The sequence below is a fragment of the Neofelis nebulosa genome, chromosome 5 (assembly GCF_028018385.1).
Source record: "Neofelis nebulosa isolate mNeoNeb1 chromosome 5, mNeoNeb1.pri, whole genome shotgun sequence".
Classification (NCBI taxonomy): Eukaryota; Metazoa; Chordata; class Mammalia; order Carnivora; family Felidae; genus Neofelis; species Neofelis nebulosa.
In genome coordinates this window covers 86,429,057-86,450,271 of record NC_080786.1, presented here as the reverse complement: position 1 = coordinate 86,450,271, position 21,215 = coordinate 86,429,057, and the positions used below count along the sequence as shown (strand labels likewise).

Here is a 21,215-nt window from a genome sequence, read left to right as displayed (position 1 = left end):
GGGCAACCGACTGGCTCAGGTCATAATCTTGCGGTTCATGGGTTCCAGCCCTGCGTCAGGCTCTGTGCTGATAGCTCGAAGCCTGGAGCCTGATTTGGATTCTGTCTCTGTCTCTTTCTGCCCCTCCCCTGCTCGTGCTCTGTTCCTCTTTCTCAAAAGTAAACATTAAACAAAATTTAAGAAACAAAAGAAAAAGAAGTTGAGGCATCCAACCAAGGTAGCTGCCATTTGATGGTTAAAAGCTTGAAAAGAATGGCGCGTTCAGTGAGCCATGGGAGTTTGAAGCCCACAATTCATCCTACATGCCCTTAATTGACTGGTGTGTGTGTGTGTGTGTGTGTGTGTGTGTGTGTGCGTGTGTGTGAGATTGGGAGAGAGACGGAGAGAGAGAGAGACAAGGGGAGGGGACTTAGCTATGATCTCATTCTTGTTTCATAGGATAATTGGTGAGCAGGACTTTTGCTCCTCACCTCTTCTCCATCTCATGTCCACCCTCACAGCCTAGGAGCTTCCCCAGGTTCATGATTTTCTAGACTGGTCGCTAGACCAGACACTGTCTCCGCATTGGAGAAATACTGTGCACAAGGCATATTTGTAGCCCAGCCCCCATACAGCTTACAGTCTAGCAAGAAAGACATTAAAAATCGAAATTAAAAGGCATTAAAATCATGTTTTAAAGACCCTGAATAAGAACTTGTCCCTAAAATTGAACCGAATATGGTTTATACGATCAAAAAAGTGAGTCAACTTACCATCAGACTTCCTCCCAGAATCCCTTTTAGGAACCCTTAGTTCTGAATGCTCAGCACCTAGTGGGCCCTCAAAAAACGCTTGTTGACTGTCCAGTGGCACTCCCTCTTCAAGCACCTATCTGCCCTCTTTTCCCAGAGTTATTATTAAGCTCCTTTGGGTCAGAGGGCTTGGCTGGCTTCTATCTGCATCCTCAGTGTCTAGGGCTGCACTGGCACACAGTAGGATGTCAGGAGACATTTGCAGAATGGAACGGAATCAACTTTATGTCATCGATAAAGACTGCCACATTGGTAACTGGACCCGGATCCACGTTGGGTGTAATACTCTCGGGGTCACTGCTGTCTGATTAGAGACATAAGTTCTTTCAAAGCCCATAAACTTTTTTTGTGTGAAGCCACAGCCTCATCCTGGCACACTTTTGTCCCCATGAGGTCACTGAGGGGAGAGATTAACTCCAAGGGCCTGGGGGGGCTTAAATATCCCTGAGGGTGTATGGCATCTTATGCCAGCTGGCTTCCTCTCAAGCTGCCCACTCGGCCTTCTCGTTTGCAGAGGCAATCACAGTGAATGGAGGTTGCCTCCCCACCGGAAGAAGTAATGGGGAGTCTACAGATAGATGGATCAAATGTGTGTTTTTTTTTTAACCTTCTGTGTCTGAAGTTCTCTCTGACCAGAGAACTCTAAGGCGCACACAGGCCACTGAATCGCTGCTGACGAGGAGGAGCTACATTTGGGAGGAAGTCTCCAGGCTTCTACCTTCTACCTTCTCTTAGACTCCGAGGTCAAGTCTAGTAGAAAAATTGTTCTGCCACAATAATGATAATAATATCAGTTTTATCCTGATTCAAAGGAAAGAAAAAATAATAGAATTTTATCGATTGGAATTTTTCTTCCATGCACTTTTTCTTAAGCTTTTAGTGTCTGGTTTTTAGTTTTTGTTTTCTACCACTGGTAAGATGAAGGCACAGCAAGTGGGAATATTTTTCAGAGCTCCACAGACATCGCTGTGGGCCTTTGCTACCTGGACTAATTGGAAACAGCATTGCTCCTGGACATGCTCAGAAGCCACCTGCTGCCTGGAAGGAAGGGAAGGGAGGTCAGCTTGACCTGATGCTTAATTGTGTCCAAATGTTTCTCTGTTCTGATCCACCCACAGAAAGGACACTCAGATATGAAAAAAAAAAAAACATCTCCGCTTGACTAAAAATTTTCTTTGGAGTCTGACAGTTCTAATCTTAACGGTTCTACCCACTTGTTATAACTTTGGGCAAGTTTCTTAATCTCTCTGAGCCTCAGTTTCTTCTATAAAATGGAGAGATGATTACTTACCTAGAATCTTTGGTAGGATTGACTAAGATATTGTATGAAGAGTGCCTGATAGTACCCCTAATCCAAGGCAAATGGGCATTATTACGACTATGATTTATATACTGGTTGCTGGGTGACTATTTGACGTGTGTGTGTGTGTGTGTGTGTGTGTGTGTGTAACTTAGCCACAGGTGTGCATAGTTAGAAGCCCTGGCTCCAGCTATCTTTTCTTTTTAAAAAAAAAATTTTTTTTTTAATATTTATCTTTGAGAGACAGACAGAGCGTGAGCAGGGGAGGGGCAGAGAGAGAGTGAGACACAGACTCCGAACCAGGCTCCAGGCTCCCAGCTGTCAACACAGAGCCCGACGTGGGGCTCAAACCCACAAACCACAAGATCATGACCTGATCCGAAGTTGGACGCTTAACCGACTGAGCCACCCCGGGCACCCTGCCAGCTGTCTTTTCAAAAGCTTTCAGGTTATGGGGCCCTGCATTGTTTTACCTCTTTAAAGTCTCATTAATTCTTTCTCCATTTCTGAGCCCCAGCTTTGTTCCCTCCCACTCAGAGAAAGCAGAACCCTGTGGTTTTCCCTTTGGCGTTTTGTTCGGACACTGGTCTCTAGGTCTTTCCTGCCACTTGGAAGGACCAAAGAACACAAGGAAGGAGCACGAGGAGTCCTTGGAGGGAGACATGGGGCTTCACGGGCCGAGCGGCTCCTCCCTGCGGGGAGAGCACGTGTGCCGCCGCTCTGCAGGCCCCACGCCCGCTGCCCCACGCCACGCCACACGGCCTTCTCGCCCTGACGCTGGCTTCATGTGGCCAGCGGCACATTTTAGCAACACTGTTGCACCGGTGTGACACGGACCTAGCCCAGTACCCCCCCTTGCCCTGTCCCGGGGGGCCCCTGCGAGGGCTTTGGTCCTTCCTGTTGGCCATTTTGTCAGAACACCTTAACTCCAGAATGAGAGACAGAAACGGTGAAGGCTGGTCGGAGGGAGGCTGAGAGAGAGACAGAGACAGAGACGGAGAGTCGAGGAGACACGGTCTAAAACAGACACACAGAGAGACAGAGGGACAAAGAGGTATGAGAGGCAGGGAGAGAGAGCGAGCAAGCAGAGACTGAGACACTCAGACAGACAATGAGAGGTAGAGAGAGACACAGAGACAGAGAGGCACACAGTGAGACAGAGATACAGAGACAGAGGGAGAGGGAATGACAGAAATGTGGGGGAAGCCACAGAGAGGCCGCTGGGAGATGGAAAGACAGAACTGTAGCAAGAAGAAAGAGCTATGGACAGACAGGAGAGGGAGAGAAAACAGCGTAGAGGGAAATGAGGCTAGAGAAAGAAGCCAGACTCAGGGGAGGCAGGGAGGCAGGAAGGCAGGACAGGACGAGCAGCCGCTTTGCTGGAAATGTGAGCTGCTGGCACCCAGCAGCCTTCACACCGAAGTGGTTTCTCAGCTCTGAGCAGCCCGCTGAGAGTCATGTGCAGATGACATGCTTCAGACGGCGGGCTGGGCCGACCAGCGGGGACAGCTGGGCTTCGGCTGTGGTTTGCAGCGGCCAACACTTCAGCCGATGGGCTGGGGCTGCGGGCGAGGCCTGGGAGCTCAGTGCACTCTCCCCACAGCTCCCCATGGGACCTCGACCAAGACCCTGGGCCCCGCGTGCCAGGGATGGTGCGGCTGACAGACAGGAGCGTGTCTGCATGCATCTGCTAGCCAGGAGCCTGCAAGAGACGTGCGGCCTGCACCCTGCAGCTTCTGGGCTGGCCCTGGCTGTGGGTGCAGGCCCTCGTTGTCATCTCGGGAATGCAGGGAGCCGCCAGCCCATTTGCTATGCAAACTCCTCCCCGCCAGGCAAGAACAGGTCCGCATAAGCATACTCTTTCCAGTCTGCTGGGGGAATGGCTCCTGTTACACAGAGAGGATTTAATAATTCAAGTCAGCCATTTTATAGTGGGGCAAAGTCAGGGAAAATGCTTCACCTAGGAAATCTGGTTGGTTTCAGCATGGAACCTCCCAGAGGCCCCCAGAGACAGGGACTCTGGGCGGGGGAATCACCCCCAAGCACCTGAGATACTAAGAGATTATTTGGAGGCCCCGTTCCCAGAGCCTCTGGCTTGCTTCTGCCTCATCCTCACTCCCTGACCTGTCCTGTGTTCCCCTCTCTCCTACTCCCCTTCATGCTCCCGAGGACTACCGAGGCTTCTCTTCCTCCACGCTTGCTCTCCTTCCCTCCCAGTGTTTGCCCACCGCTACCACCTCAGACTTCAGGGGCCGGTCTTCATCCCTGGGACCCTATTGCAGGTGGCCAGCTCTGATGCTGGGCAGACCCATACCCGACAAGGGCATCAGGGATTGCCTCAAGGTTCCGGGGGATGTGCGACCATCTCTCTGCTGGAAAGGAAGGTGATACCTAAAAAAATGCTGCCCCTAGGTCCCTAGGAACTCAAAGCCGAAGATGGAATTTAAACAAACCCATCAGAGACATCAAAGCCCACCTATGGATTAGAAAACTGAGCTCGGTAAACCTGCAAGATCATTGCGTTCCTGTGCCTGCCCTCACAAACCACATGACTCAACAGGGATTTGAAGCAGCTCAGTATGGTCAGTTCACCAAAGCCTGAGGCCTGTGTGGGGCCTCGGTATAGTGTTACACAGGGTCAAATGCACCCTGGGGACAGTCAGGGAGCTGGCACAGCATGTGACTTTGTCAGTAGGCTGGCTGTGAGCCCTCATCAATACCAGCCATCTTACTTTCTATTTCCATTGTTCTTTAGTTTCCAGAGCACTTTTCCTGCTCATTATCATATTGCATTCTCCCCCACAATCCTTAGAAGGAAGGGAGTCTTCCTCTTTGGTATAGAAAGTGGAGACTGGAAAGGTGTATAATTTCCTCAAGTGAATAGTGCCACAGCCTTAGCCCGCCTTAGATCTTCTGGGTTCAAATTTCACAGGGCATTTCTACTCTGTTTGGCTGCTTTTATGGTAAGACACTGTCCAGCCCCTGCCAGCATCCTATTCTTCTTTTATTTCCTCCTGAAAAAGAAAAGCAAAGTGGCAGAGGAGGTCTTGCCTGTTATTCCTCAGGGCATTAGACGGTCCTAGAATCCCAAAGAAAACTTCCAGCCTGGGGGCTGGTTTCCTTTGCAAGACCTCCCACTCTTTCCCCTGGGTACACACAGGCCACCCAGCCCTGCACCTGGGCCAGAAAAAGGCACAAATGCTGGGCTCCAGGGTGGCACAAGGACACACCTGGGGGACAAGGAGAACTTGTTGGGTCTTGTAACTGGTTATTGCTGACCTACAAGGAAGCTACTTCTTTGAGGTATGTGTCTTAGGTCTAGCCCTTTGTTGATATCTAATTAATACTGATACAGAAAGTGCATTGGCCCTTTAGAGTCTCTAAAGTATAGAGAGGTTAGGCAACGCACATGTTCCTCTCTTCTTGCTGTTCCATAGCTCCTCGGTCACCCTACCAGTCAAATCTTACTCACTTATTCATTTATCCATCCATTCAAGTAACACTTCTTGAATGTTGAAGCTAGGGCCTCGTGTTGGAATTTACTGTTCATGACCCAGAGATAGGTAAGAGGCGTACTCTGCCCTCTGAGACTTCACAGTCCATTTGAGAAAAGTAGGTGGGTGGTTGGAGGACCAAGAGGCCCCAGAAAAGGAGACCTCATTTTGAGGTCTGCGTCTTGCCCCCTCAAAAGGGATCCAGTGAACTCAGCAGGGACGCTGAATGCCACAGCAGGAACTTCAGGGAATAAAAATAGGGTCTAGAGGCTGATGCGCAGCAGAGCAATGCACGACCTGTGCAACTGTTCACGAGAACCCTGGTGCTGATCCAAGCAAGGTATTTATCATGAGCTGCTTGGAGGAGCAGAAACAGGGGGGTGGGAGGCTTTGAGGATGTAAGTCAGGGACCAATGTTTAAGGAGGTCACGTCCAGAAAAAAAAAAAAAAAAAAGGAGGTGAGGTCCAAATGAGTCTTGCCAGCCTATAATCAAGAAACCAGCCCAAGAGTCAGGAGCTGAGAATAGGAACAGGGCAAAGAATGGCACGTTACATGGGCAATGGGCAAAGGTTTGGCTGGGAGGATTGAGGGCTTCTTCTTATCGGGTTTGACTTCCTGGTACAGGGACAGATGCATGAGGAGTAAAAAGAAACTGTTTGGGGGACAGTGTCTTCCTTTTTCTTTTCCTCTTACCCAGAAATCTGTATAGCCACAGGGGTGAGAGCCAGAGCTAACGCTGGAAGTTACCGGGGTCAAACTGCAGCTAAACAAAAGGCGGAGATGCTAACACAACACTGCCAGGGCTCACTCGTAATAAAAGGGGCTGTCTGGGGTCAGGGGAGCTCAAAGTCATCTAAAATACTCAGAGAGAGGCTGAGTGGCTCCAGTCAGGGATGGTGTCGGGGGGAGGCAGTGGTGAGGGTGACTTCTGTTGACTGGGGGCTCTGAGGCACTTCCAACTCGTAAGCGTATTGAACTGTTGAGCACTGTGTTTGCCACAGTGCACCAGGACGGTCAGAGGTCTGTTTAACAGCTCAAGGACAGGGCCTGACCCAATAGGTGCTTGGAGCATGCGTGTGCATTCTTCTTGTTCTTTGATCTATTTGAGTAAAGATTTTCTTCTGCCTTTTCTCCGATCTCCAGCCTAAGGAAGCATACAATGAGCTCGGGGTCCAGTGTGGAGAGCTGGGTGGCTGAGAGTCATCTCCATGCTGGCACCCGGCCCAGAGCATCAGGCTGGAAATATTTCCCATGTTCCACGGTGGGAGATGGAGGGGAGGGTAAGGCAGAAAAGCGTTATCTAGAGAAGCTATTTGGCCACATCCCCATCAGAGCCACAAGCCCATGTAGCGCATTTGTGTGGATTAGAAACAGGCGCCCCCTGCTCAGGTGGACACGGTGCCCACAGTCTTTTGATTTGAAGCAAGGAGGAGGTCTGGATTTTAGCTCCCACTTTCTTCCTCTTGTGCAGTGGATAATAGGCACCACTGTACTCAGTGGCCCTGGTGTTTATTGCCTGCCCCCTCCAAGCTGTGTCTCCTGTGTGCTATGAGCTCAGGACAGGACATAGAAGAAAACTGGATCAATTAATGAGAATGAGTGGGAGGCTCCAGAGATAGTTCTGTATCAGAGGTCAGCCATCTGGAAGACAAAGCCACACTAAGCCAGGGTCTCATACTAAGACTGATGGCTTGGCCCCTCTGGGCCTCTCTCAGAGCCACAGAGCACAGGGAAGTCTGAGGACAGTGAGAGACCTTCCAGGAACAAATCCCCAGATGGCTTCTTCCCTCACTCGCCCATTAAATGCACTTACTCCTTTACTTGCACTTAAATACTTATGTGTTAAGTAGTTTTTGATTTATGCGTATATTTAATATGTGCCTTTAATATCTGTCTATAGTTTCATTCTTTGTCTTAAATTCTAAGGTCCTAGAAAATGCAGACTCTGCATTACAGGATTAATATTGCTCAGTAAAATGCCTGGCACATTGCCACCTGGTGCTTTTAGACAATAATAATGATGATGAAGTTTGAATTCCTCGCCCCGGGCTTTCCAGATCTTCCATCTTCTGACCTCCCCAACCTCCTCCCCTCCCCACCTGCCATTATTCAGCTTCAGCATTCTGTCCAAGAGCCAAGATGGCCTACGTTCCTTGGGCACCTGATCTGAAGCTGTTTCTTTCATCTGCGTACCCTCTCCTCCTCCTGTCCCTGAGTGTCCAGATCTAACCCATCTCTGGAACTTCAACTCTAATACTCTTCCCCACGATACCTGTTCTGATTCCTTGAGCAGGAATGATCTTTGCTTGCCCATGCAAATTCATTTCAATTTTTTATGCATCTGATTACATTCTAACTATATCATTACTGTATTAGCAAATGACTACTTCCCCTGCTAATCTGGGACTCCTTGAGGGCAGAGGCTGTGTCTTGTCCAAGTTCCTCTCCACAGTGTTCATTCCAGGGCTGCTGAGCACCTGGGATTTCACTCTGCAACGTGGACAAGTCCCATCCCCGCTCTGAGGCTCAGTTTTGCTCATCACTATGTGAGGGGTTGGACGAGGTGATGTTTGGGAGCACGGCGGCTCTGAGGACCACGGTCTATAGCCTGCTAAAGGCTCACTGACTGGCTAGAAGATCAGGAAGAGGACATTCCCCCACCAGAAGAGAGAGTGCTTTGGGGACTTCTTGTTTATCAAAACCTAAACATTCTCCGATTGCCAAGAAATTGGAAATGTGAACCGGTGACTCTCACACATCAGATCTCTGCCTTCCCATGAATGGGAATGGCAACAGGTGACTCAGAGAACAGGTGGCATAGAGATGCTATCTCTGTTCTTCGAAGGTGGTGCTAAGGGCTTCCCCTGCAGTTCGCCTACCTCCCCTCAAGAAGCAAAGGCCAGGTCGACGATACTCCCGCTGAAGGCCAGGGGCACCCTACTCCCTGAAACCCAGGGCACCCCCCCCCCCCCGTCCCCGCGGCAAGGGCTGGGCTGCACACGTGGTATCCAGGCCCCTCATCAGAGGACCTGCCTGCTACAGCACTGGAGACCCCGGGCCAATACCTATTTTTGGCGCTAATTATCAAGCATCTTGTAAGAGCCTGGGTACACAAGCAAATCTTTTAAAAATAGGCCCAAGTTGCCTCCCCAGATTCCTGGTGGTGACTCAGCGTACCGTACAGTAGCTGTGATTCACAGTGTGGGCGCCAAAGGCCCGTGGGTGAGTCTTGGCAGCTGCTCTGCTCGCCCTCCTAGAACCCAGAGAGTCACAGCCAAGGAGAGGAGGTACGTACAGCCCACTCTTCCGGAAGGCCACTCTTGCCACCAAACTCAGGCTCCTCTGCCTTATAGACGTGGCCAACCATCGAGGCCAAGGGCTTTGGGCAGGATAGCTCCAGAGCTGGGATGGGGTGGGAAGGGGGCACACTGGGACTCTGACAGCCCCATGTGGGGGCAGATGCCCACCTAAGGTCTGGGGGAATGAGGAGAAGGGGTCCACGGGAGAGAGGGTAGGAGTGGGGGACGCGGAATGTCTCGGCTGATAGAGGCCCAGCCAAGAGTCTTGGGCTTTGAGCCCAGCTGAGCTGCTGACTCACGGTGGACCCTTAATCTCCCGTGGAGTGCAGGCCCAGCTCCTAGAAGCCTAGAGGGCTTAGTGGTGTTTGTGCAGCTATAGACACAGGGCCTGTGGGCTGGCAGGAAACCCTGCCTGGCCATGAACGGGAAGGCGGGAGAGCCAGGCAGAGTGGGAGAGAACAGTGAGAGGCAGGATGAGCCCTTTTAGAGAGAAAGGGGTGAGCCTAGACCAGCCTGTGACAGGAGGGTTTGCAGAAGGGCCTGACAGAGAGACAGAGTGTGGGGGTGGGGGTGGGGGTGGGGGTGGGGGAAGAGTCACGCAAGCCTACACCCATGAAGTCAGTCGAGACGGCTCACCCAGGTTTAGGAAGAGATGGCTTATGCATTTGTCAGTTTTCATAGCTGAGACAAAGACTTCAACTTTCTTAAAATATACCACATCTGCTCAGAGGCTTAAGGAGGCTAATAAGTACATTAACAGAAACTCAAGACCCACTTCAGAGCTCCTGTTTGTGTCCTTTTGGCCTGACAACTCTACCCCCTGCCCTCGGGGCCCCAGTATTCATGTGATTCTCTCCTCTGTCTCTTTGTACAAATAGGAAGTGGGAATAAAAATGTGCCCCTTCTACCTGCCTCTCCAATGCTGGGAGAAGGAGCCGAGACCTGGGAGGAGGCTTTCCAAGGCTCTGTATAAAATGTTGAATCTTGGCACAAAACGTATAAAGTAGTGATAATGTTGTCTGAAATATTTTCCGAAGTATTTCTATACCCTATAAATCTTGTTGCTCTGGGCTTCCTGCTGGTTATAGCAGGGAATGTCAATGCTTCAGAGGGTGGGGCAGCACACATCTCTGCCATTTCTCAGGTTTCACTTGTCACGTCAGATTTTTGTGAGTCCCCAAAATGACAGTAGGCTTGAGAGTCAGATGCTAAGTAGAGAAGACTTTTTTTCAGATTTTTCAAGGCCTGGATGATCCAATTATGGAACTTTATCAATGAACGGTCCTCACAAGGCAGGAAAAGGAGGAGGAGAAGCCCATCCCTTTATTTCCGACAGATCATGAGAAAAGGGGAGACAGAGAAGGCGATCAGGCAGTCAGACAGGCATGGGTCTCCGTCTCCCCACCCTAGCTTTCAGTCTGGGGGATACGTGTTTGGAAAGTTGAGGAAAACACTTTGTCAAAGTCCTCTTTCTGGGATCTGCAAGGATCACCTCACACATTCCCTGAGCCACCACGGGGTTGGCCACATCATAGGAAGTGTGGCGTAGCATGGGAATCTCTGTGGTTTCCAGAGGCTGGTGAGGAACTTGGCCAAAAGTCTGGCTGGGGAGTTGGGAGTGGGGGTGCTTGGTACTGTAGCCAAGATCGGACTGCCTGGGTAAGTCTGCCTGGAAGTCCAGCCAGACCTCAGGTCTTGCGGGCCCAGAGAAAATCCTGGAGGGGCCAAGTCAGCACAGAGGTAACTGAGCCCTGGCCAAATTGCAGCAGACATCGGCAGAGCACGCATCCAGTACCTGTGGCCTAAGGTGAGCCCTCAGACCAGCAACTCTCAACCATGCTTGCACAAGAGAGTCACCTGGGATGTGTGAACTCAGGCTCTACACCCAAAGGTTCTAATTTCATTGGACTGGGTGAAACTGTGGCACTGGTATCTTTAAAAAAAGGATTCTGGGGGCGCCTGGGTGGCGCAGTCGGTTAAGCGTCCGACTTCAGCCAGGTCACGATCTCGCGGTCCGTGAGTTCGAGCCCCGCGTCAGGCTCTGGGCTGATGGCTCGGAGCCTGGAGCCTGTTTCCGATTCTGTGTCTCCCTCTCTCTCTGCCCCTCCCCCGTTCATGCTCTGTCTCTCTCTGTCTCAAAAATAAATAAAAAACGTTGAAAAAAAAAAATTAAAAAAAAAAAAAAAAAAAAAAAAAAAAAAAAAAAAAAAAAAGGATTCTGGGCTTGGGAACCAGGGAAGTGAACAACTTCCTTCAGGGTTAGTAATATCCTTCACACCAATGCCGGATGAAGGTGAGGCAAGTGAGCCCCGCAGGATGCAAAACCTAGGCAGGTGCTTACTGTCAAGGTCATGCAAGTGCAGGGTGGGGTGGCGTGCCCCTTCTTCCATGTGGCCCCAGGTGCTGAATACTCATGCCTCACCCTAGCTCTGCTCCACCTCCTTCCCAGGTAGGTTCTTTCCCTGGCCTGATTTGAAGAGGCATCTCAGGCCATGAGCCCCTTTCTTCTGGAAGGTACCAGAAGGTTGCAGATACAAGTGTCCTGGGGCCGAGGGACCTGTTGGGGAATGGGCTTGAGAAGAGAGTGGGCAAAAAACCAAAGAATGAACAGACCAAATCATTACCTTAAGTGCTTTGTTGGTTTCCGGGACAAGAATGACATGACATGACTTTTGGCTGCAAAATACAGCTTAGTCATTTCTGCCAGCCCCCCTGAAGCCAGGACAGTGTGGTTAACTCACTGTGGGGGAGGGTGGACTGGATCCAGAGTTCTTCAGAGAGGGATTCAAGTTACACAAAACCCAATGTGTGTTCATGTTCTGTTACAGTCACAAAGACAGAGTGTATGCCTGCCTCCAAATAGTGTGTGGGCGAAACTCAGGGGGCCCCTGCACAGCCCTTGGTTGCTCATCCTTTGCCTCACCCAGAAATCAGTCTCAGTGGCAGTGAATCAGAGATCGGCACCACGGAAGGCAGATTTTTTAGGAGCATTTGGAACCAATTAGTTTGTTAGTGTGAGCTCAGGGCTCCAGTGAATGGCCCAGTACTGTGCAAAAACTCAGGGCTTCACACGCTAGGACAAATGCGTTCTTTGTAAATAATAAGTGACCTTTGTTTCCCTCTGCCCGGCCTCCTCCCCCACCCTGCTTCATCTTGGCCTCAGCAAGGATCCGGGGTCCTCCAGAAGGAAACCTGACCTGGCCTCAACCAATGGAATCAGGAACTCTGAGCCACGACACAACTGGGACCGGGTATCATTCTGTGTTTTAACCCAAAGTCCTTTTTACAGGGGTAGGGACAAGGGCCCTGGCCTTTAGGAGTACAGCTGTGTTCTCAACCATGTTGGAGGACCTTTTAAAGTCTAGTCTGTTTCTGGCATCTCTTCCTTCTCAGCTTTTTTTGTTTTTAACGTTTATTTATTTTTGAGCTAGTGGAGGAGGGGCAGAGGAGAGAGGGAGACACAGAATCCGAAGCAGGCTCCAGGATCTAAGATGTCAGCACAGAGCCCGACACAGGGCTCGAACTCACAAACTGCAAGATCATGACCTGAGCTGAAGTCGGACACTTAACCGGTTGAGCCACCCAAGCACCCCTCTTCCTTCTCAGCTTTGACCGCAGTGGGGAACCTTGTCAGAGTCAGTAGTGAAAGTAGGGAGGCAGGAGACTTGGCTCCTGATCACATCGCTGACCCGCTCAGGGCCCTGTTGCAGCCTCTGATCCCAGACACAAACCTCCAATTGTCCTGAACCAATTTCCTTCAGAATAAGGATCTGAGGTCCGACTTCCTTCCAATCTGATGGTTTGGCCAGATCTGGGGGCAGAGGGGCTCTGCCTGCTGTCAGGGGCTCTAGAGATGGTGAACACGTGAGCAGCTACTGACGTCTCTAATGAACTAGGCCACTTCAGCTCAAGTTCTGTCTCTCTCACTCTTGATTTCTGCTGAGAGAAGCAGCCTCAATGACCCATAAAACTCGAGAGTTTTTTCCCCTACCCATTTGCAGGGATCTATTAATCTCTTCCGATAGCCAGCAGCTAACCCATCTGCAAGACACCTGGTCTTGATTTAATTAATGTGCAAAGCAAAAGAACATCAGGCAGGTAAAAATCTGTAATTAGCAATAGCCTCTCAAGATTCTTTGTTGGTTTGCCCCTCCTCCCCTTTCCAGGCAGTGGGAGGGAATGGGAAGGAGCCAAATGCAAATATGGTTTAATTCCATCTTGAGTAATTACTCCGGAAAGCCCTCTAAAAAAAATTGCTGGCTGTTTAACTCAGCAATTTGAACTTGCATTTGGGAACGTCATCAAACTGTAAATGCTTTGATCTTTTTTATGCTTCTGTACATAAGGAAAACCAAGTACACCTAATTCCTATGCCGTGTTGTCATAAGCATTAGAAACTCTTGGCACATGGCCACGGGTAGGAGGCTTGAGAGGGGCTGGCTTTGTCGGAGGAGGAGACAGCTGGATGCCTTGGACTGAACGTCGGAAGAGGCTGGCGCTCTGCTCCCCACTGCACAGTGGCTCACAAGACGACACTGGGCAGGACATGCCCCCGCCTGACCTCCATTTTCCAGTCTTAAAATAAGGGGGTAGGGCCAGATGATTTCTAAATTTCAAAGACTTCCTCCTCAACACTCCAAGCTCTGCCATTCTAGGAAACACATTCCTTTCTCACACCACAAACCCAGAGGTGAGGCAGATTAGGCAGGGGCAAAGGTAACCAAGTACAGAGACCTGCTCTGCAGGCTTGATTGTTAAAACGTTTAAGGAAAAGATGATTATTGTGGAATATGAGGTTCCTTTGAACAGGGGTATGCCTTGAAAGCAGTGTAGAACCTGTAGCCACAGAGGAGAAAAAAATTAACTGGCCTCTGGGGGTTTTGTGGGGCACCTGTGACCTCAGACTTAATCAGCATCACATGCTCTCCTAGAACACCAGAAAACCACATGGGTTTTAGGCAATCACCCAGATTAAACCAATGCCATTGATTTCATGCTCTTGCACGTTTTGTGGGAGAACAAAAGCAAGGAAGAGCAGGAAGGAGAGCACAATTGGGGCAACAGGGCCAGACATCTATTCATTCATTTCTTCACCCAGCATTCATTCAGCAGACGCTAACACCCAAAACGCGTGGGCCCTAGGGAGGAAGTAGGAACAGGATGAAGCACAGCCCGGAGTCTGCCAAAGACTCCTCAGGCTTCTGTGTTCACTTCTTTGGCACTTTTGGGTTCTGTAGTAGATCTGTAACAAGAGGAAGTCATTCACAAGTCGGCTTATCTTCTAGCTTTTAATGAGCCTGGTGCCCAGAGGTCCTTAACTAAGGATGCCCACCTCTGTCAGGTTCCTATTCTTCCTTCAAGGCTCCTCAATTCCATCCCATCCCCACCCCCCATCCCAGACATCCCTTGGCAGATGGGATCTTTTTTGTCTTCTGGTCATCCATGGCATTTGGTTGGCTCTGCTCAGTTGGGTATCTTATACCCAAACTTGAACTATTTTTGATTATGTATATGTCTTATTCTCCTTTAGACTGGTACCTCCTTAAGGGCAGGTAGGTAGGACAGACTTTATCAGAATGGCCAATAATCTGGTTGTGAGATTATATTACAGTCTTGCCAGTCTTTGAGGGAAACTGGGTAAAGGGTACATAGGATCTCCCTGTATTATATCTTATAACTGCATATACACCTATAATTACCTCCAAATAAAAAAAGCTTAATTAAAAAGCAAAACACACGGAACCATAAGGCCTCAGAGGTGGAAAAAACTCAAGAGATCAGCTAGTGCTGTCTTTACCCAATGTGTGAATTTCTGCCAAGCATCCCACATGGAGATTTACCTAGCTTTTTTCAAACCCCAGCAATGGAGAACTCATTCTCTCATCAGAAAGAGCATTCCATTTCTAGACAATTCTAATTCTATTCTGAAACAAAACTGGCCGGGCTGTAACTTTCTCCTTGGAGCCCACACAGAACAAGTTGCTCCCTTATCCCACAACCTTTCAGGTAAGTGAAGATGGTCATGTGTCCATCTGGGCCTTCACCAGGCTGCAGGGGTCCAGTTCTCTCACTTCCATAGTGTTGAATTCTCCTGCCATTCTAGAGCCTTTTTTTCTGAATGTACCTCGTGTGTTACTCTGATCTGAAACAGGATTAACAACCCCCTTTGTCCTGGACACTCCACTGTTTCCAACGCAAAGACCACATTAGCATTTTTATGCTAACTCCCAACCATCGGCTCATATTAATGGCAGAATCCATGAAAACCCTTGGATCTTTTTGGTACACCAGCTGCAGCCAAGCTCCCCATCCCCTACCTTGCCAATTACTTTGTTTTGTTTTGATTTTCACTCGAAGGTGGGACTTTACATTTCTCTCTACCTGCTGTGGTCCTAACTTCTGGCCAGTTGAAACCCTGAAGGAGGGCTGAGTCTGTAGTGAGGTGCAGAAGACTGAGGGAGAGGGTGTGTGCTTGTGCGTGCTGCCGTGGTTGGCCCGCATCCTGTAGCACTGTGCCCAGAGACGTACGAGTACTTCTAGCGCTGGCAACCCTAGGGTATTGCTCATTGTTGTTGAATAGCAAGATAGGTTTATTTTTATAACAAGTATTTACTGCAGAACAGCCTTGCAGAACCTCCTGGGTTTCACAACTCTTCCGGCTCTATTACGTACGCAGAATGATGCCAGCCTGGCTCCTGTTCTCATTCCCTATCCCCATAGAGACGCATCAGGTTAAGGCTCAGTGTCAAGCCTCTGTACCCAGGACTCAGGGAGACAGGGAGGATGCCTCTGTGGGACATTAGAGGGCAGAGCCGTCTCGCCTACTAGATGAGAAGGCAAGCCTTTCAGGTTCTTTAGAGCAGAATGGGACAGAGTATCTGCTCATGTAAAATCAGTGAGGTCCAGCTCTTCTTGGGGAGGGTTAAATTCAGTCTAGAGCCCAAGTCTCTGTAGCAGAGAGTGCTTGGTGTCCTCCAATACCTATTCCTCCCTTCTTAGAAATTTTAGCAGACGGATGCCTGGGTAGTTCAGTCAGCTAAGCATCCAACTTCGGCTCAGGTCATGATCTCACGGTTCGTGAGTTTGAGCCCCAGGTAGGGCTCTTTGCTGACAGCTCAGAGCCTGGAGCCTGCTTCAGATTCTGTGTCTCCCTCTCTCTCTGCTCCTCCTCAGCTCATGCTCTGTCTCTATCTCTCTCAAAAAGATGAATAAACATTAAAAATTAAAAAAAAAAATTTAGCAGAGCACTTTCTCATGCACAATAAAGGTGACAATCCCCATTCTTCCTTTGTAACTAGGCATTGCCATGTGACCAGATTCTGGCTATTGGGATGTGAGTGGAAATGGCAAGAGCAATTTCTTTGCCTTTATAGGGAAGGGGGCTGCCTGGCCATGGTTCCTTTCCCCCTATCTATTGGTTGAAGTGTGGATGGTGAGCCATATTGAACCATGTGTGGTGGTGGTGAGCCATATTGAACCATGCAAATGAGGACAACAACTCAGAGATGATGGAGCAGAAAAGAAGCCTGTGCCTCTGATGATTCACCGAGCAGAACCATTTTATCAGCTCAGAGTTTACTTGATAAATACACTTCTATTTTGTTTAAACAGACCACAGTTACTCTGGGTCTCTGTCCCATGTAGCTAAATCTGCACCCTAACTAATACAGTGTTCCACCACACTTAATTCTTGGCTTCCTGTTCTGCTTCTGCCCTTTCCCTGCCTTCCTTTTAGCCCACAGCTTCATTTTCAAGCTTCTTGGCATGGCCCTCCCCACTTGGCCTGACCTGATCTCTCAAGGTAGCCTTGGATCCTTTCTCTGGCACTGCCCTGACAGGCAAGCATTAGGGAAAGGACGGTGGTGGTGGCCAAGCTGGCATTTCCAGATGTTTGCTCTCTGGTTCCAGCCTATACCACTTGTGTTTCAGATACAAGTGCTTGGTGCCTTCTGAACCCTCATCTTGTCCATTTATCTTGAGTTGGGTCCTTGCCTTATTTCCTTGCAACCAGACTGTAAGCTCCCCAAGGGCATCACTGTATCTGTCCCCTCTTGAAAAGCCTACAGTCACTTGTCCATAGTAGGTTCCTAATGAATGTGTGTAGATTCACATCTTGGGATTCCCAGGGCACCACAATGAGCCCTGGACATTGCAGAGTTCAGGGGGCCTGTTACTACCTTTTACCAATGTTGAAATCTTTCCAGCTGGAAAAGGCAACTGGATCAGTAAATTAATTCACCAGATGATTCTTCATTGGGGTTTGTCCAAGAAGTTTTCCTCCCTGGACAAAAAAAGGGGAGGAGGTTATGGCATTCAGTGCTACTTAATCCCCTAGCACTTCAGCCTCCTGAGACAAGCTATGCCCACCCACTGATGACCTTTAAGTGTTAAGCAACAAACCCAGAGCAAGCTAAATCTTAGTCACGGAGCTCAGAAGAAAGATTTGGTCTGCACTGTACTTTCTGTAACACCTAAAAATAACTTCTCCCCATGGACTTGAGTGGGGAAATTGGGAAATATAGAAGACTTTAATTAAAAAGCTGATAAGAGGACAGGTACACTGCTGTACCAGACTTTGCAGGGCTGAGGGAACTAGAAGACTTGTGTGTGTGTGTGTGTGTGTGTGTGTGTGTGTGTGTGTGTACCTGAGGGCATGGTTCCCCTGCAGTAGATCAAATCTGGGGCAGTAAAGGCACATCATGGTCAGGTTTTGCCACTCTCTCTTCCAGTGACTAGTGTGGAGAAGATTCAGTGAGACATTGGAAGCCACTGAAGGCAGAGATGGAGCTCCAGCTTAGAAATGGGTCCCAACTACCAGCTGTGACACTTTCTGCTCACCTGGGTGGGTAGCCTTAGACAAGTCTGTGAAGCTTTCTGGACTCATTTTTCTTATCCTCTGATGGGTAGAGTAGACGAGATGCTCTCCAAGTCCCTTCCAGCCACGGCATTCTTGGGAGATTGGTTTTTTCTCATGGTCATCTGCTTTACGGCTTCCTTTGCCTCCTCTGCCTCTACCCCGTCTGGCCACCCACATGCACTGATGCCTTTCCTCACTCCTCCCCGTCGTCTGCTTCTCTCACCACTGGACTAGAGGAACAGGCATACTCAGAGTTTCCCATAAACACAGACTCTTATGAACACCAAACAGAGAGAGACTAGGAGGGGAGGCAGCACACGAGCCAGGCTGCCGTGGGCTCAGCTCCTCGGGTGCCTCAGGTGTGTCCTTATTGACCGCCTGCTCTGTCTGCTGCAATTTACCAGCGGCATCCAGGAAGCCGGACAGGGCAACTGGGACCCCTCTAAATAGGTGAGTGATTTCTTTAGGGCCCTGACTTATTTTGATTTTATCTTACTTTTCTGGTCAGTTCCAAAGTCTTACCACATGTCCTCCCCAGCCCATTCACTCATCAGCATGTATCTTCTCTCATTCCCTCTTGTTTTCCTACCCAGATGAAAAACCACAAGTCACAACTGGCTCCCAAAGGAAAGAGTAAGTATCAAAATAGCCGATATTTGGATGTTGGTTGCTGTCTCCCAGAACACTTCCTCAAAAACTATGATCTCCTGCAAAAGCTCAGCCTTATTGAATTATATTCCTGCTCACCCCTGTGGCAGAGGACAAAAATGACCACAAGAGTTTGTAGCTCCTCTCATTTCTAGGATAGCTCATTTCCTTGTTCCCTTTTTTTATTGTGGTAACATATACATAACATAAAATTTTCTATTTTAACTATTTTTAAATGCACAGCACTGTGGCATTAAGCACCTTCACATTGTTAGATAGCCATCACCACCATCCATCTCCAGAACTCTTCATCTTCCCCAGCTGAAATACTAGACTCATGAAACACTGACTCCTTCTCTCCTCCCTTCGCCCCTGACAACCACCATTCTTCTTTCTATCGCCCTGCATTTGACTCCTCTAGGTACCACACATAAGTGGAATCATACAGTATTTTCATGCTGTGCCTGGCTTATTTCGCTCAGTGTAGCATCTTCAAGGTTCAACCAAGTTGTAGCATGTATCAGAATTCCCTTTCTTTGTGGGGCACCTGGGTGGCTCAGTTGGTTGAGGGTCTGACTTCGGCTCAGGTCATGATCTCACGGCTCATGGGTTCGAGCCCCGCGTCGGGCTCTGTGCTGACAGCTCAGAGCCTGGGGCCTGCTTCGGATTCTGTGTCTCCCTCTCTCTCTCTGCCCCTCCTCCTCCGCTCATACTCTGTCTCTTTCTCTCTCAAAAATAAACATTAAAAATTTAAAAAAAATCCTTTTTAAGGCTGAATAATATTCAAGTGTATGCACAGACCACATTTTGTTTATTCATTCATACCTGGGTTCTCCATTAGACTCTTGGGTTACTTTGACCTGTTGGCTATGGTGAATAATGCTGCTGTGAACATACATAAGTGTACAAATGTCTGTTTGAACCCCTGCTTTCAATTCTTGGGGGCATATACCCAGAACTGGAATTGCTGGATCCATAGCGTAATTTTATGGGCTGCCCCATTTGACATTCCCAGCAGCAATGCACCAGAGTTGCATTTTTCCCACATCTTCTGCAACACTTCTGATTCTCTGGTTTTGGGATAATAGCTATCCTAATGAGTATGAAGTGGTATCTTGTTGTGGCTTGATTTACATTTCTCTAATGATTAGTGAGGTTGCAAATCTTTTTGTGTGTTCACCAGCCATTTGTATATCTCCTTTGGAGAAATGTCTAGTCAAGTTCCCCATTCTTTGAATCTGGGCTGACCATTAGGGCGACTGTCTGTCCCAGTTTACCCAGAACTTTCCAAGTTGTTGTACTGAAAGTCCCATGTCCTGGGAAATCCCTCAGTCCCAGGCTTACTGGGACAGGCAGTCACTCTAGCCGGCCTTGTGTCTTGCTTTGATCAATAGAATGCTTTAGAAATGACAATGTACAGGTTTCAAGCCTAGGCCTCAAGGGGCATTGCAGCTTCTTCTCTTGCTGCTCTTGGAAATCTGCTGCCACATAAACAAACCCATGTTAGTCTGCTGGCTGATGAGAGGCATGTGGCCCAGTTGCTCCATAATTCTTACTAACAGCCTGTTAGCCTCCAGACATGTGAGTGAAGCCATTCTGAATCATTCAACTGCCAGCCGACTCACCAGCTGACCACAGATGCACAAGAGCCTAGCAGAGCTCAGCCAAGCTGGCCCGGACCAGAACTGCCCAGCCAGCCCTCAGAACTATGACCTAAATAAATGGTCGTTGTTTTAAGCCACTTTTGGAGATGATTTGTTACTTTGTTGATCATTGTTTTAAGCTACTTTTGGAGATGATTTGTTACTTTGTGAAAACTAATTCATACAGCTCCATGTCGTAAAATATGCTCTATTCATTGTTCCCATAAGATCTTTGCTGCCGGCAGGACATTCCTGGGCTCAAGTGCCCCTCTTCTCAGTGAGAAGAGCTTTACCTACTCTTTTATTGCAGCCCAGCCTCCGAAGTAGCCAAGAGGCCATTCATCCTCTCTGTCAAGTGCAGACAAAAGCTTTCCCTTTTTCCATCCCTTTGTCCACCCCTCATCATCCACTTTTCACTGCAAAAGGACAGATATGCTCATTAGATTTATACGAAGTGGACATATGGGCCTTCCCTGCACACCACAGCCAGTCACATTTTCTTAGTTTCTACCTTTCTCTCACCAATCTTTTTCTCTTGATCACAGTGTACCTAGAAGAGTTCTGACTTGTTTCAAATGCCCTTTCTCCAGTTGGCTGAAGCTTCTGTGACTCCACTCCTATTTAGCTTGCTTGGTTCTCTGGACAGGCACAATGAGAGGAATAGTTTGATACCAAACTCTGATCATTGCCATCCCAATGAGCTGTTTCAGAGCTGGTCAGAGTGTCTCGATCTGGGAACTCGAGGTCAAAGGGACTCTTCTGGTCTTCTTTTACAGGAGACCTACTTCTTTCTGGAAACTTCAGGCCCTTAACCCTTTTAAGAAACATTGAACTGTTATTAATTGTTATTAATTGACAAAGGCCCAAAACATGCACTTTTTTTTTTTCTTTTAATCTCCTTGATGAGTCTTTGCACCTACAGAGAGAGGTACCCTGGCCTCCAGGGTTTCTAGGCAGTGGCCCTGGATGGCAGAATTGATTCCCTGCCTCAGAGTGACGTGAATCCCATTTCAGGACTCTTCCTAGTTCTGAGTCAATAAAGATAGAACCATAGACATGTCAGAAATTCAAGGACTTGGGGCACTTGGGTGGCTCAGTTGGTTGAGCGACCGACTTCTGCTCAGGTCATGATCTCGCACTTTGTGAGTTCAGGCCCTGTGTCAGGCTCTGTGCAGACAGCTC

The 21,215-nt window shown here is 48.8% G+C and overlaps 2 long non-coding RNA genes across 3 annotated transcripts in view; one reads left to right on the top strand and one right to left on the bottom strand.

Moving 5' to 3' along the window:
- The window catches only part of LOC131512372 (uncharacterized), a 124,630-nt gene that overhangs the window by 19,408 nt on the left and 84,007 nt on the right, over positions 1 to 21,215 (bottom strand). The window lies entirely within an intron of this gene.
- Positions 14,050 to 18,806, top strand: LOC131512374 (uncharacterized). The gene is made up of 3 exons (XR_009262116.1): positions 14,050 to 14,891; positions 17,615 to 17,727; positions 18,336 to 18,806. It is a non-coding gene; the product is annotated as an uncharacterized LOC131512374 (long non-coding RNA).